At 53.3% G+C, this 12,519-nt stretch overlaps 1 long non-coding RNA gene across 1 annotated transcript; it reads right to left on the minus strand.

The window, feature by feature from the left end:
- Positions 1-5,496: 5,496 nt before the first annotated feature.
- On the minus strand, positions 5,497-9,222 carry LOC110551496 (uncharacterized). The gene is made up of 3 exons (XR_002476573.2): positions 8,909-9,222; positions 6,351-6,440; positions 5,497-5,646 (listed from the first exon to the last, which is right to left on the minus strand). It is a non-coding gene; the product is annotated as an uncharacterized LOC110551496 (long non-coding RNA).
- Between the last annotated feature and the right edge of the window lie 3,297 nt (positions 9,223-12,519).

Genomic DNA, 12,519 nt, shown 5'->3' on the forward strand with positions numbered 1-12,519 from the left:
GGCATGCCCTAAGGTCATAATATGTAATCTGCTATATCTTTTTAATGTCTTCCTAGTTATGGGGTGTGTGTGTGTGTGTGTGTGCGCGCGCGCGCCTGTGCGTACAGGCAGGGGCTCTAGTACTGAGCCACACCCCCAGGTCCTTGAAACTATGATACACAGCAGAACAAATAGGTATGGTGGCTCACAACTCTTCTCCCAGCCATCAGGAGGCTGAGACAGCCAACTCTGTGTGAGTTCAAGTCCAGCCAGGTCTACAGTGTGAGTTCCAGGACAGCCAGAGGTACAGGGTGAGACACTGCCTCAAAATTAAATGTAAAAACGAATAAAATTAATAGTAAGTAGCCCTTGACTCCTGTACAGGAATGGAAAAGGGCTGAGCTGCCCTTCGGAGCGCCCTGCACAAGCCTGGCCTCCAGGGGGCGCGCCTGACCCGTGTGCTGTGACGGAGCTGCGGAAACGTCGCTGGACTCCTTTGCTGAGGTTAAAGGATACAGTGGACAGCTTGTGTCCTGGCAACCGCCGGCACGCCTGTAAACCCAGGACTGAGAAAGCCGAGGCAGGAGAATCGTGACCTCCGGTCCAGCCTGTGCCACCGTGAAAGACCCTGAACAAAACCCTCCAAACCGCCGCACGCCTTCGACCCCAGCACCCGAGAAACACTGGCAGTCGGATCCCTTGTGAGTTCAAGGCCAGCCTGGTATACAAGGCGAGTTCCATATTACTCAGGATGACATAGGGAGATCCTCTCCCCCCACACCCCCCCCCAAAATAAAGGACCGAGAACTGGAGAAATGGCTCAGAGGTTAAGCGCACTGACTGTTTCTGCTGAGGACTCACTTCGCAGCACCCATAGGATGCTCGTATGCGTCTGTAACTCCAGGGCTAGGGGATCTGACGCCCCGTTCAGATCTCCCGGGCACAAGGCACACGTTAAACAAAATAGAATTCCATGCCACTTTAAAAACAAAGTGCCAAGACACATGTTTGTGAATCCAGACGGGACGTCAAAGTGCCTGGGATGCCAAGCCAAGTAGAAACCCAAGCCTTGAGCTGCAACTCTAGACTCTGCCGCAAGGGGTCGCCTACGCCCCGCTAGAGGATTCCCGGGCAGTTTGGGCTGGACCACGCGGGATGCTCAGGACCCCGCGGGAAGGCGACGAGCGTCCCTACCGCAGCCGACCTGCGTCCAGGCCGCCCACCGCTGCGAATTGGAGTCTTTTGCGTTAGTCAAGGGCGGGAAAAGTTGCTCTTAGTTCTTCACCATCCCCAAGTTTGCTTTCTGTGCTCAATTTCTGCACTGAGCCTTGCGAGCCCAGATCCAGGTCCTCCCACTCCCGGGGCTTTGAGTTCAAACGACCCCACGTTCCTCACTCGGGATCCCCGTGGTGCTCTCCTCCTGCGCTTCTTTCTCCTGTATCAACTAGGGTCCCCTCTGCACTCCAGAAAGTATGGAGAACTGGGGGTTTGGACCAAAAAGGAGCTGGACAGCTGGAGGCCTTCAAAGGTTCCTCCCGCGGCGGCAAGGGGGGGGGGGGCGCAGTGGCCAAGCCGGCGTCCCCACCCGCCTCTAAACTTAGCCGCGGTGACGGCGATCGCGGCGGGCGGGGACGCAGGGGGCCCGAGCAGAGAGGGGGTCCCGGCTCGCCTCGGCTGTGAGAGTATCTATTTATAGTGCCCGGAGCCCGAAATAGCGTGGAGCAGAGCGGCCGGGATGACGTGGGAGCCGCCCGGGGCTGACTCACCCGGCCCGGAGTGGAGGCCCCCCGTATGGGGGACAATGGAACCTACTGGACCCGACCCCGCGCCTTCACAGGCACCTCCTCTACTAGGCCATCCCAATGTGTCCATCGGGACAATGTGTCTGTGGATGGACAGACACACAGCAAACGGTGTCTGTAGCATGGGCTGCACGGTCCAGCTGCGGGTGGACGAAGGGTAGGGCTTCCACCAACGGGCTGGCCCAGGTATGCACGCCTGCTCCTCCCCAGGAAGATGCCGACATGTGTTAGACACAGGCACTGACTCACTGATCACAGGCAGCCATCATCTGGGCCGTGCAAAGACTTGAGAACTACACTCAACCTTAGAGCGCTGTCCCTCTGTGACCTACTGGCCTGGAATAGAGGAGCGGTGCTTAGGCCACACAAGGTAGAGCCAAAGATAGGTTTAATTCGGCCGATTAGCACGGATTAAAAAGTGTTGGCAGAAAGAGAAAACGGAGGCAGCAGCTGCAGCTTTCTGTCTGTTCCGCAGCAGGTGCGATGGGCAGGAATGGCCCAGGAGTCTCCTTATAACCCCAGGAGGGGCGCTCTGCAACAAGCTTATTGGGGAAGCTCGGCCAGCGCCACCAGTCTCACCTACTCCCCGGAGACCTGATCCTGAGGTTATGCAGGTCCGGGGGATGGGGGCTCAGGGGGCCCGGGAGAGGTGTGATTACCAAAGTACAGCCCAAGGAGCCCTCAGCTTCGGCCCCCTCTACCACCGGACATTGAAATGATGGTCATAATCTCATGTAGACACTTAACCGACTTTATTGTGCTTCTTTCCTGAGTGTATGGAGCCTGCAGGGAGTCACAAAAGGCCAGACACAAAGATAAACGTGAAAAAGCCCAAAGAGGGTGAATTGCAAAGATTTAACAATCCTAAGCTGGGTGTGGAGGCCCCGACCCAGATGCCAGCCCTCCAGGGGCTGAGGCCAGAAAGGTTAGATGCCAACCTGGGACGCTCAGAGAGACCCTGTCTTTTTTTTTAACTTTTTTTTTTTTTAAGATTTATTTTTATTCATACAGCGTTCAGCCTGCATACGAGAAGAGGGTACCAGATCTCACTATAGATGGTTATGAGCCATCATGTGGTTGCTGGGAATTGAACTCAGGACCTCTGGAAGAACAGCCAGTGCTCTTCACCTCTGAGCCATCTCTCCAGCCCGAGACCCTGTCTTAATAAAATAAAATAAAATAATGGCCATAGACTAGCCCCACTGGTATAACAATTGCTGACCATTGCCAACGTCGTGGGTTTGATCCCCATCACTGCACAAATGTTCCATAGTGCTGCAGCCATCCCAGCACATGGGAGGTGAAGGCTAAAAAGTCAGGAGTTCAAGGTCATCTGAGGCTACTTAGGGAATTTAAGACCAATCTGGGTTGCATGAAACTGTCTCAAAAACAACGATACCTTTTTACTGAGTTTACTGAGTTTGAGACATGTGCTGTACAATGCAGGTTAACATGATAATTGTTTACTGCTATGATTTTAATTAACTGTTACATGTCTCCTAAATGTGTCCCTTTTCTTTCTTATGTATGTATGAATGTATACATGTATGTGTGTGTGTGTATGAATGTGTGAATGTAGGTATGTATGCCTGTGTGTACGAATGTATGCATGAATGTATGTATGTGTATGCATGTATTTGAGACAGAGTCTCTATGTATTCCCAGCTAGCCTGGAACTCACCATGTAACCCAGGCTAGCCTTGAGCTTATAGAGACCCTCCTGCCTCTGCTTCTTTTTTTAAATTCTTTTTCTTTCTTATTACTATTAGTTTGTACATGTGTGTACAAATGACACAAAGATGGTGGTCAGAGAACAAGTTGTTAGAGTCAATTCTCTCCTTCCATTTTTTTTGGGGGGGAGGGGACAGGGTTTCTCTGTGTAGCCCTGGCTGTCCTGGACTCACTCTGTAGACCAGGCTGGGCTGGAACTCACCGAGATCCGCCTGCCTCTGCCTCCCGAGTGCTGGGATTAAAGATGTGTGCCACCACCGCCTGGCTCTCTCCTTCATCTTTACATGACATCTTTGCCACTGAGCCATTTTGCCAGCCCTGTTGCTGCTGCTCCTCTTCCACCTTCTTCGTCCTCCTCTTTCCCCCTCTCTCTCTCTCCCCACCCCTCTCCAGGGTCTACTATAAAGCAGACTATACTCAGACTCAGTATGTAGCTGAGGACGACTTTCAATCCCTGATCTTCCGTCTCCACCACCTCCCCAGGGTTGTGGAGACAGATTCAACCCCCTCAGGTTACGCAGTGCTGGGGATGGCACCCGGCGCTCCTCGCATGCCAGGAGAGTGCTGTCCACTGAGCACCGCCCCAGCCCGGGGCCTCCGAGAGGGGTCGGGCAGCTCCAGGGCTGGAGCTGAGGCTCCTGTTACTGTCTCTGTCCTGGGGGCCACTGTTCCTGGTGTGCTGTCACACACGGAGGCCCTTCACCAGGTGTGGCTGTTTCCGTCGTTTTATAATAATAGTTGTCACCATCATTACTAACTTACATTTGCAATTTTTGTTACTCATTTGAGGGTCAGAGCACAACAGTTGAGGAATGTTCTTCTTCCTTCTACCATGTGGGTCCTGGAGGCTGAACCCAGCTTGTCAGGCCTGGTGACAGGTGCCTTTACTCACTGAACCATTTGGCTAGTCTGGTAACTATTTGTATTTAATTTCAATCAATCAATCAATCAATCAATCATTTATTTATTTATTTATTTGAGGGCAGGGTCTCTGGTAGCCCAGGCTGGTCTTAATTCTTTGTCCTCCTGCCTCACAGCCTCATGTGCTGGGATGAGCGGTGAGGGACATCAAGTCTGGCTCTATGTTCTTCTGTTTTGCAGCAGGACTTTGCTGTACAGGCCAGGCTGGCCCAGGAAGAAACCAAACCCTCCCCCAAAATATTATCAATACTCCTGCCTCCATTTCCCAAAGTCGTGAGGCAGGAGATGGGAGCCACCATACTTGGCTAGTGTTAGAGGTCGTTATTACTTATTATTAGGGAAGAGTGTGGCACGTGTGTGCCACAGAAAACGTGTGGCGCGAGTTGGTGCTCTCCTATGTTTATCTGGGTTCCAGGGACCTGTCTCAGGTTGCCAGGCTTTCCAGGGAACTGGAAACAGCAGGAAACTGCTTCGTCATCTCCCAGCCAGAGTCTGAGGTTTTAGCTTGCTAGGCTTTCTTCCCTCTCTGCCCTCCAAACATGGTCTTGCCATGTAGCCCAGATTAGGTAGGAACAGGTGACAATCATCTCTGCAGCTCCTGAGAAGTGGGTGCAGTTGCATATTCATAAAATGGAGACAGATGTGACTGTTGAGAATGTTACAGAAACTGGCAAAGCTGAGCGCCTGGGGGAGTGGCTCAGCGTAAATCACCCACCTGGAATCCCCCAGTGAGGGGCTGGGGTGTGGCTCAGTGGTAGAGCCCCTCCCTAGAATCCCCCAGTGAGGGGCTGGGGGTGTGGCTCAGTGGTAGAGCCCCTGCCTAGAATCCCCCAGTGAGGGGCTGGGGTGTGGCTCAGTGGTAGAACTCCTGCCTAGAATCCCCCAGTGAGGGGCTGGGGGTGTGGCTCAGTGGTAGAACTCCTGCCTAGAATCCCCCAGTGTTGGTTTATGTGCTCGATTTATGTGCTTGCTCAGCGCACTGTGCTCCGGTCCCCTTTGGGGATGAGACAGTGGAGGAGGCTCAGGTGTTCTCCCAGGCGAAGGAAAACTCAAAGAAAAAGTCACACTGAAGAACATGATCATGTCAATTGAGGATGGTTGGGCACAGCTTAAGCAACATGCTAGCAAATTAATCATATCACAAGTGAGGGGCTTGGGGTGTGGTTCAACGGTGTAGTGTTCTTCTATTTCTCTGGAAGCTCTGAGTTCCACCCTAAGTACCATAAGAAGAAAGAAAGAAAAAAAGAAAGTCAGAAAGAAGCTGGATGTGGTGGCACACACCTTATTTTAGCTCTTGGGAGGCAGTCAGGTGGACTCTACGAGTTTGAATGCAGCTGGGTCTACAGAGTGAGTTCCAGGACAGCGAGGGTTATACAGAGAAACCCTGTTTTTTTTGGGGGGGGGTGTAGATAAACAACAGGCCAGGCGGGCCTTGCTGAGAGCCATGGCAGGTAACAGGGACAGGCTGAGACCTCTGGCTTCCTCCATCTCATCCATCCAGAGGGAAGCTCACAGGAGGCTCAGTGGCAGACTGAGGGTGTGGAGAGTAGGAGCTTCCATCTCAGGCTCGCTCAGCCTCGGCTTGGTCCTCCCCCCCAGCCAGCTGACCTCCCGGCTGGTCCACGCTGCTCAGCAGCAACAGTGGTATACCACTGGTGACTGTTTTAAAGCAGCAGTCGCCTGCCACCCAGCACCCGCTCCCTGCCAAACTGTGGGCCGAGTGCCTCTGCTGCAAACGCGCACCCTCACCCTGGGTAGGAAGGTACTGTTTGTTCTCACACGTTTAACACGAAAGAAAACCTGGCTACTTCCCCCCTCCTCCCAGCCACAGGGCGGGATGCTCAGGTCGCCATTCTGTTAGTCTCCGGCTGGTTAGGAAAGGCTCAAAAAGGGATTACTGGGTTCGGTCTACTGTACCTTTTCAGGCGAATTCACCCACCACATGCTGGCCCAGCTCAGTCTTCTGCCTAGTGTGACTGTGATTAATCCAGGGGCAGGCATGTGACCCTGTTGAGGCCAATGGATAGTGGCTGAGGCAGGAGGATTGAACAGCCAGGCCTTGGTGGCACAAACCTGTTCCCCTATCACTTGGGAGACAGAAGCAAGAGGACCAGAGGTCCATGGTCCTGGTTGAGAACACTGCCTGCTCTTGCAAAGGAACTGGATTTGCCCCTGTGGTTGGAATGAGAATAGCTCTACAGACTCTAGAGTTAGGTGGCTCGGGTTGAGAAGAATGAGGGGGTGTGGCCTTGGTGGAGGAGGTGTGTCACTGGGGGTGGGCTTTGAGGGTTCAGAAGCCCAGGCCAACTCCAGTCTTGCTCTGTCTGCAGGCAACTTTTCGGATCAGATGTGAACTCTCAGCTACTGCTCCAGTGCCATGCCTGCCTGCCTGCTGCCACAGTCCCTGCCATGGCGGTCACGGCTCCAACCCTTTGAAGCTGTAAACAAGCGCCCAGTTAGAGGTTTTCTAACAGTTGCCTTGGTCATGATGCTTCATCACAGGCACAGATGGTGACTAAGACAGGTCCCCAGCACTCAAATGGTGGCTCAGAAACAATCCTTTACTCTAGCTTCAGGCGCTCAGGGGCCTCTTGGCCTCCGTAGGCACTGCACGATGGTGGGCCACACACTTACATGCAGACACAGTCGTCATACACATAAAAAAAAAAATCTTAAAAAAAATTCAAACATCTAAAAATAAAAAAAGTTCAGAGGCATCCCAGCTGCTCTGCAACCCTGAGGGCTGGGGTTTGATCCCCAGAACCCAGGTAAAGATGAAAGAAGCAGCTGGCGGGTCATGGCCCACACCTTTAGTCCCCCAGAGCCAGAGGCAGGTGGATTTGTCTGAGTTCAAAGCCAGCCTGGTTTTCAGAGTGATTTCCGGGACAGTCAGGGCTACACAGAGAAACAAAAACAAAACAAAACAGAACGAAATGGAAAGAAAAAAAAAAAAAAGAGCCAGCCGCAGGAGCACACACCTGTAATCCCAGCACTCAGGAGGCAGGTGGATTTCTGTCAGTTCGAGGCTAGCCTGGTCTACAAAATAAGTCCAGGACAGCCAGGGCTGCACAGAGAAACCTTGTCTTGGAAAAGAAAAGAAGGAAGGAAGGAAAGAAGCAGTTCCACAAAGCTGTCTGTCCTGTGATCAGCACAAATCTGATAACTATTCTTCCTATCACACACACACCCACACACGCACGCAATAATAAATAAATGAATAAATAACTTGGAGCCCCTGCCTCAGGAGCTCACAGAGAACTGGAAATGCAGTGAAATCGCATGGTATCAAGCTGTGACTGCAGCTGGATATTCACTTTTTTCTCTTTTCCTCCCTCCGACCCACTCTCTGTTTTTCCCTAGCTGGGAAGCCAACCCATTTTCTTTTTTCTTTTTTTTTTTTTTTTTTCCAACCCATTTTCTTAAAGCAGTTCCCAGCCAAGGCTGAGAAATTCCCGATGAATCCCCTTCTTCTCTCCCAGGCCTCCAGCAGCCCTGACCTCTTAGAGTCCTGTGGCCAACACCACGATACCCTCTGCAGTAAAGCCCTGGGGACCCAGGCTGTAAGATCGAATCCGCATCCCCATCCCCACGTCTCCCACGGGCACTTGTCCAGCCTCTCTTCAAGGCAGGGTGTCTGTGGTGACTGCGGTGTTTACCTTCATGTCTACAGACACAGACTTGAGCTAGAGCCCCTCCCCCATCACAAACAGTGTGAAGGTTAATGCTGTGTCCCACAGCCAAGCACCAGGCCTGGGCCATAGAAGAGCCATAAAAATGTATGTTGAGGGTTCAGGTAAAGGTAACTTTGTCACCAAGTTCAATCCCGGGGACCCACTCCACAAGGTTGTCCTCTGACCTCTACATGACCTCCATAACCCATAGGCCAGACAGGCTTTTGTTTTTGTTTTGTTGTTTTCTGGTTGATTGTTTCTTTCTTTCTTTCTTTTTTTTTTCCTGGTGGTTTTGTGTTGTGTGTATCTCTGTACGTGTGTTTTGAAAAAGTGGCTTATTATGCAGCCTTGGCTAGTCTGAAACTCAGTATGTAGACCAGGTTGGCCTTTGCCTGCCTCTCCTGAGTGCTGGGAGTAGAGTGTGTACCACCCTGCTTGACAAAGAAATAAAAGTGTATATGGCAAACAGAGACAGAGACAGACAGACAGGCGGGGGGAGGGGGAGAGAGACAGAAAAAGGGAGAAAGGGGAGGGGGGAAGAGGCACAAACAGGCAGGTCTCTGCGAGTTTATAGATAGTGAGACCCTGTCTCAGAGAGGAGGGAGAGGGAGATGCAGAGGGGGATGGGGAAAGACAGATAGACAGAGAAGCTGAAAGGTGAACAGGCAGAGACAGAGAGACAGAGAGCGACAGACACAGACAGACATACACATGGTGGCGGGGGGGGGGGGAGAAAGAGAGAGACACACACACGAAGAAAGAGAGAGAGAGAAAGATCCAGCTGAAGTTGCAGGATGTTGTTACCTTGCGGTCAGCCCATTAGCCTGCGTAGCAAGCCCCGGGGGGCGGGGGCGGGGCGTCTGCGTGCCTCGGTTTCCTCATTCCGCGATGCCCCCTCCTAACTGCTCCCGGGGCTCCTGGAAGGTTCTGCGCGGCGGTGACTCAGGCGCGTCTCCGGCTCCCCGGGCGCGCACGGCCCCGGCCACCCGCGCGAGCGGCGGGTCCATTTTTACCCGAACGCCGCTAAAAATAGTCGCCGCCCTGCGAGCGGAGCCCGAAATAGCGGCCGCCAGATAAGGCAGCGACGACTCAGCGCTTCCGGGGAGCGGAAGGCAGCCGGGAGGCGGCCCCGCGGTCACCGCGGCCAGCCCAGCCCGGATCTGCTCCCCACACCCCTCAACGCTGCATCCGTCTGTCCATCCCACCCCTGCGGGCGCCCCGGGGTCCCGGGAGGCGGCCAGGCTAGGTGCTGAGAAGGTCTGACATCCCTCAGTGGAGGTGTGGGTCTCCTGAGATGGCCCGAGGGGGACTCACCCGATCCCTTTTTCATTTTTGTTTTGTGTTTATTTGTTTTGTTTTTGTGTTTTTGAGGCAGGCTCTGGCAGTGTAACCTGGCAGGCCTGGAGCTCACTGTGTAGAACAGGCTGGCTTCGAACTCCTGGAGATGTTCCAGTTTCCACCTATTGGGTACTAGGATTGAAGGCCGGGACCACGTCTGCCTTCTTTGTGTTATTGTACATTTATTATTTTTTTCGAGACGGGGGTTTCTCTGTGTAGCCCTGGCTGTCCTGGACTAACATGTAGACCAGACTGGCCTCGAACTCACAGAGATCAGCCTGCCTCTGCCTCCCGAGTGCTGGAATCAAAGTAAGCTTTACTTACTTTCCCTGGGGTGGGCTGAGGTTTTCATCGTACAGGCCAGGCCAGCCTTAAACTCAGTCTTCTCTGTGCTATTACCGAGGGTGTACCATTACACACTTATTTCCTTACTGTTTTTTTTTTTTCTGTGTCTGCGGGCACACGCTTGTGCATGCTGAAGCCAGACATCAACCTCCCGTGTCATTCCTCAGATCACACTCATCTATTTCTTTAGAGTTTATGTATCTTTGTTCTGTGGACGGGTGTCTTCCCTGCCTGTGTGCTGGCACCAGTGTCTGCAGTGTCCTGGGGGTCAGAGAGGGCTGTGAGATCCTCTGAGCTTGGCGGGGAGCTGCCAGGTAGGTGCTGGGACTTGAACCTGGGTCCTCTGGAAGAGCAGCTGGTGTTCTGAGCCAGCTCTGCAGGAGGGCTTTTCCTTTCGAGACAGGGTCTCTTGCTATCCTGAACCCTGCCCAGTAGGCTAGCCCGGGAGCCCCAGGGATCCGCCTGTCTCTGGCCTCTCCATGCTGTGCTTACAAGCACACCCGGCCAAGCCCAGCTTTTCTCGTTTGTTTTTTAAGTGGGTTAAGCAGGTCCTCCCTCTACCAGTTGAGCTACCTCCCAGGCCCTTATTTACTATTTTTGACTGATGTCGCATTTATACATATTCATGAGGTACTACATCTTTTTTTTTTTTAGCTTCACTTGTATTGGACAGTGATCAGCACAGGCTAATTAGCATATCTACCACTTTAACTTTTATCTTTTTTTTTTTCCTTACTATGACAGGGTCCCGACATAGCCCAGGATGGCTTTAGTCTGGTTTTGTAGCCTAGGATGACCTTGAACTTGCCTCCTGCCCCCACCTCCTGGGTGCTGTGCTGTCAAGCTTGCACCCCCAAACCCAGCGTGTCACTTCTCGGTACCAACTTTTGTGGGTCTTCTCCGGTAGGATCTACACAGCCCTCACGGTTGCTCCACGGGGCTGTCTGTGACCATGACCTTGCTGGAACCCCGTGACAGTAGCCGAGGGCCCCACTGCTAAGCTCCTCCAGGCAGGGGAACCTACACAGAGACTGTGGGGCATGCCAGTAATCTCAGCCCTAAGTTCCCAGGAGACCTTATCTCAAAGGAAAAGAGAGAGGCACTCAGGCTCGGAGAGGTGGAGTGGAGAGGCGTGGGGATGCCGCCTTTAAGGGGGTGAAATATTTTCAAAACTTCAAAGTGGAAGTGTGGAGGGGTAATGGTATACCCTAAAGGCAGGCAGAGAGGGAGAGGGAGAGAGAGGGAGAGGGAGGAGAGGGGAGGGGAGGGAGCAGACACTGTGGAGACAGCCTAGTCAGCACGGTGCTTTCTGTACAAGCATGAAGCCCAGAATTCACTCCCCAGAACACATTTTAGAAATGCCAGGCAATGTGTGCTGGAGAGATGGCTCGGTGGTTAGGGGTATGGCCGCTCTTGCGGAGGACCTGGGTTTGATTCCCAGCACCCACACGGTAGTTCAGCAATCATCCATACCTCCTCCGCTGCTCTCTTCTAACCGTGGGCACCAGCCACGTGCGTGCATGGTGTATGTACATGCAGACAAGACGGTCACACATAAGAGAAAATGGCTAAATCTTTAAAAATAGGATTGAATAAAAAGCCAGGCCAGGCATGGGGAGCTGGACAGATAGAAAATTCTCTACTCTTGCAGAAGGCCAGGGTTGGGTCTACAGTACCCCCACGGCCTCTTCTGGCCTCTTCAGGTACTACACACATGTGCATACGTTCTGAGGGACACGCTATGGTGCCAACATGGCCAGCCCTACGACATCAGAGTGATTCGCCACCTGCGAGCCCTGGGGTGGGGGTGAGGAAAGGAGGAAGTCCGTGGCTTGTCCCCAGCTGCAAGGAAGGGTCTCTCAGAAGGCTGATGGGAAGGCCCACCTTTGGAAGCTGGGTCTGCCTCTGCCTCCCTGAGTGTGAGATTACAGGCGTGAGCCCTGGCTGCACATGCATTTCTATATGCACACACACGTGCGTGTATATGAATGTAAAAGCCAGAGCACAGCATCTGGTAGGTATCCTTCCTCCTCGGAGTCTGTGACGAGAGGGCAGAGTTAACATAGGGGTTTTGGGGTCCCTAGGAGCCGGTTTTGGTGACTACTGGATAGCTTTCACGGCAGGCAGTAGCTGGGACAGACTAGGCATTCAATATATTTGTTGTCTTTTCAAAAAGGGGGCTCACGCTCTGGCCCAGGCTGGCCTTGAACTCGCGACACTATCCCACTATCCCTGCTTCAGCCTCCAGAGAGCTGGGGTTACAAGCCACGGGCCACCACATGCGGCTCGCAATCGATATTGAATGAGTGGATGCGTGGCGAGACAGCAACCAGCACTCTGTGGGACTCAGTTTACTATCTGGGACTCAGTTTACCCTCCCGACTGATAGCCAGGGTCATGAGAATAAGGACATCCCACAAGGACATCGCTAAGCCTCGGGGCCACCCGGGCCTCAGATCAGGAACTGGATGCTCCATTGGGAGGTGCCTGAGCAAGGAAAGGCCGTTCCCCTGGGCCGGGCCCCGCCCACGGTGACGTCCTGAGCATCAGCGGGGATCCCGACCCAGGCCCCTCCTTGGGGGACGAGGGAGGAGACTAACCCGGGATCAGTGGCCGGGCAGGGTTACATAACCGGTCCTGGTGTCTCTCGGGACGTCGCCGGACGTCCTGCCCTAGCTGGGGACAATGGACGGGGAGGGCTGTCCCTCCTGGCGCCCGAAAGTGGTCAGCCC

Source organism: Meriones unguiculatus, chromosome 1 (assembly GCF_030254825.1).
Source record: "Meriones unguiculatus strain TT.TT164.6M chromosome 1, Bangor_MerUng_6.1, whole genome shotgun sequence".
Classification (NCBI taxonomy): Eukaryota; Metazoa; Chordata; class Mammalia; order Rodentia; family Muridae; genus Meriones; species Meriones unguiculatus.